At 45.5% G+C, this 4,191-nt stretch overlaps 1 pseudogene; it reads left to right on the top strand.

Annotated features, from left to right (window-relative positions):
- The first annotated feature begins 2,399 nt into the window (after positions 1–2,399).
- On the top strand, positions 2,400–2,927 carry Rhebl1-ps1 (RHEB like 1, pseudogene 1; annotated as a pseudogene).
- Positions 2,928–4,191: the final 1,264 nt, after the last annotated feature.

Here is a 4,191-nt window from a genome sequence, read left to right as displayed (position 1 = left end):
TTTATTCGATCAGACCAGATTACACCCAGGTCCATATGGAAATTAGAGTAAACTGGTGTGTCTTCTGCATTTTTATGGTGCCTTTGCTTCATAGAAGATACTTTCACAATTAATTTATCCATTACTAATCTTGTATCTCTACCAGTCATCATTCAAGGTTTCAATCATGGCTTTCCTCATCTTTTCTTGATCTCTAGTACCAACTATTTTTCAATGTTAGTGCCATTTAATAGGCTTGGCTTTGTCCTTATTGTAGCTAAGCAGTCCGATAAAACTTACACTAATAGCATTGTTCTAATAAAAAAAAGCCTAGGATGAATATGTCCTGATAAGATAAAACATTAATTCAAGGAGTCATTCCAAGATATTTTAAGTACTATGTGGCAAGACCTCTTTTAGATCTGGACACAGAGAAAAGGTGAACTTTCCTGGTCTGGCTGTTGACTCTACTTGTTCAACTAAGATACCCTATCTTATTTTAATGATTTAAAGATTTTCAACATAAAAGCAAAACTATCCCTACAAACTCTTGTAGGGTCTCTATCACTGGAACTGGAAGAAAGGAAAGGTGGAGCAGAGGTGATATTGGATATTGGCACACTTTCTTTGTTGACAGTGTAATGCCCTAAGCACCAGAAAGACTCTTCTCCTCTATTCCTGCTCACACTGCATACAGTTTATTGAATCATGGCAGCCCACAGTGGCTACAACTGAAATGAAGCACCCGGATCCCATAAAATAAATTCCTGAGCCTTAGGCTTTGTGTCAGCCCTAGCCCTCACACTGTCTCTGGTAAGTGACAGGACTTCAGAGATTCCCATTATGTTCTAGGTCTTACCCTTTTCTGTCAGTGAGAGGCTAAGACTTGATATCTCCAGGCTCCTTATAACCCTAATTTTCTTATTACCCCATTTTGCTTACACATTTGGTGAAGGCAACAGAAGGAGTCAGTTCGTCCACTTGCAAGGAGAGTTGAAAGCTGGCATAGGAATTCAGGACTGCATGGGGGAGGATGTGATTATAGTACGATCATTATGATTCATCAAGAGAATAAATTCCCTTGTTGGTTACACATACACACTCCCCACCCCTTCCCACTCACAACTTCTACTTCCTGGTTTAGGAACAGTCTAAAAGTAGAGGAAGGTTGTGGGTGGAGTGGGAAGAAGGGAGGGAAGTATTCTCTTTTTGGAAGAGACTTTCTGGAAGCTCTTTCTCTTGCTCATTTGTACCACCTACAGCCTACGGTGCTTTTATTCTTCCTTACAGAATGTTTGATTATCATAACCAGACAGAAAGTAATAAGTCAAAATAGTCATTGTCACTTCTTTCCAAGCATGATGAGTTCAGTTAAAACATTTGCATACATACACAAATGATATTTTAATTTATTGAATACATTTAAAAAGATACTGAAATGAAGAGACTCAGTCAAATGAAAGCAAAGAATAGCTCTCGAGTAAGGAAACTCCAGTCACATTCCAATGCCTATGAGTGAGACAAAAAAAAAAAAAAAGGCAATTTGCCCTTTAAAAACACTTTTCCACCTTTTTGTACAGTGCTAAAGCAAGCTCATTTTAAAGTAATCAAATAGTTTAAAAGCAGAACTTATAAGTCAATTTTATTACTAGATAATATTAACTCAAGGTCTTGCTAGGTGTTAGAGCTGGATCTGCAGGCTGAGATCACATCATGGAAACTACTGGACTTGAACTGTTTCAGTGATTGTAAGGAGCTCATGCCAGCACAGTGCACTTAGTTGAGCTTCCTGTGGCCCTCAGAGTAAAAGGCAATTTCTAGTGAGAACAAGGAGCAAATCTCATTTCTCCCTGTTGCTCCTTGCAAGGCACCACTAAAACTCCTGGAAATTGCTCAGGAAACAATCAAAGGTGAGAAGTGGAAATTGGGACAAGGTCAACAAAGTGTTTAGGAACCCCGGATCTAAGTTGACAAGAAAGTCCATGAAGGAGGAAGGCAATATGAATCTTCTGTATTAAGAAACGTAAGCTCAGAAGAGGCACGCTGGAAGAGGAGCGCAAGGGTTAAAGTGTATAGGGCTGTGCTTGCACCAGTTGTCCCCGCATTACTTTGGGAATGGGGGTGGGATTAGTATCTGAAGGTGTGGTGGAGATCCTTGGCCTTGGCCAAAGTGAATGAGATCCTGGGGAATCTTTTCCAAAGGGTGAGATGGGGTGGGGGAGGGTTCGGGTGGGGAGGGAAGTCGTCACTGAATGCATTGAGTAACTAAAACGCTGTGGAATCTACATGTAAGGATGGTGGCAATAAAAGACCAAGGGAAAGCACTGCTTGGGGGGCTCCCACAGACTAGGAAGCTGATTTGGGGGTGCTCTTAGGTCCTGGCCACAGTCTAAAAGGACAAAAGGTGTGACTATGGGTGGATGATTGTATTACAACAATCTCTGGTCCTTAAAGGGAAGACATCTTTGGCACATCAATTTGTGGGAGTTCCTGGAAGGCTACAATCCTACAGTGGAGAATACTTACAGCAAGCCAGTGACTCTTGGCAAAGATGAGTTTCACCTACATCTGGTGGACACAGCAGGACAGGATGAATGCAGCATTCTGCCCGATTCCTTCATCACTGGGGTCCATGGTTACATGCTTGTGTACTCTTGTTACCTCCCTGCACAGCTTCCAAATCGTTAAGAACCTGTACCAAAAGCTACACGAAGTCCATGGTAAAACACGGCTGCCAGTGCTGCTTGTGGGGAATAAGGCAGATCTCTGTGCAGACAGAGAGGTGCAGGCAGCTGAAGGGAAGAAGCCAGCAGAGTCCTGGGGTGCAACGTTTATGGAGTCATCTGCACGGGATAATCAGCTAACTCAGGACATCTTCATCAGTCATCCAGGAGATTACCCGTGTGGAGAATTCTTATGGACAAGACCGCCGATGTTATCTTATGTGAACTCTTGGCGTGGAATAAGTGCCCAGTTTCGGTCACAGGCATTGTCCAGCCTACAGCAGGGGGATCGACGCTCAGGACTTAACTACTAGAGTTGCCAACTATGTCCTTACTCCTCTGGGCACGCAGTGGGGCACCCTCATTTTTGCACACTGATCCCAGGTTCTGGTAGCCTGGATGTTAATGTTTACAAAGGGGCAAGACGTCTCAGGGACACTGGCTTCTGACTCTTTGTTTGCTAAACGAATATTTACAGTCTGTACAGTTGGGATGCATCTCGGGCATTGATTACAGAGGACCTGCCCACCTGGGTATATTTTGGGTGTTGGTTGGGTAAGGGTGTTGGTCACTTGGCAGTTCTGAAGTAGAGCTGTCTACCAGGGTAACTGTGTATTTCCAAATAAACTGAGAAATCTTTTTAAAAAAATAACTTTAACTTCCTGGTTGCTGCCTCCGCAGAGAGCTCATGGGCAGCACCCCGCGAGCGAACTTGAGCCTCGGGACCACAGGTAAGACCAACTTTTCTGCTGCAAGAGACCTGCCTGGTAAACTCAGGACACACAGAGGCAGAATTCCTCTAGGACCAGGCACTTCCTGTGTTTACCGGGATTCCCACACCCGCGGATCCCGACCCGCAGCAGCTCTCTGCTACCAGACCCCGTGGGAGAGAGACCTCACCGCCTGGTCAGGTGGGCACTCCTGAGGCTGCAGAGCGGAAGAGACCACCAACACTGCCCACCCCTGCCCACATCCCTGCCCAAGAGGAAACTGTATAAGGCCTCTAGGTTCCCGTGGAGGAGGACCCAAGAGCAGCAGGACCGCTGCGTCTGAGACACAGGCAGAACCAGAAGGGATCTACCTGATAAACAGTTCTCTGCACCCAAATCCCTGGGGAGGGAGAGCTAAACCTTCAGAGAGGCAGACACGCCTGGGAAACCAGAAGAGACTGCACTCTGCACACATATCTGACGCCAGAGGAAAAAACCAAATGCCATCTGGAACCCTGGTGCATGGAGGCTCCCAGAAGGGCGGCGCAGATCTTCCTGGTTGCTGCCGCCACAGAGAGCTCATGGGCAGCACCCCAAGAGCAAACTTGAGCCTCGGGACCACAGGTAAGACCAACTTTTCTACTGCAAGTGACCTGCCTGGTGAACTCAAGACACAGGCCCACAGGAACAGCTGAAGACCTGTAGAGAGGAAAAACTACACGCCAGAAAGCAGAACACTCTGTTCCCATAACTGGCTGAAAGAAAACAGGAAAACAGGT

This window comes from Rattus norvegicus, chromosome 4 (genome assembly GCF_021556685.1).
Source record: "Rattus norvegicus strain SHRSP/BbbUtx chromosome 4, alternate assembly SHRSP_T2T, whole genome shotgun sequence".
Classification (NCBI taxonomy): Eukaryota; Metazoa; Chordata; class Mammalia; order Rodentia; family Muridae; genus Rattus; species Rattus norvegicus.
This window is presented reverse-complemented; position numbering and strand designations above follow the sequence as displayed.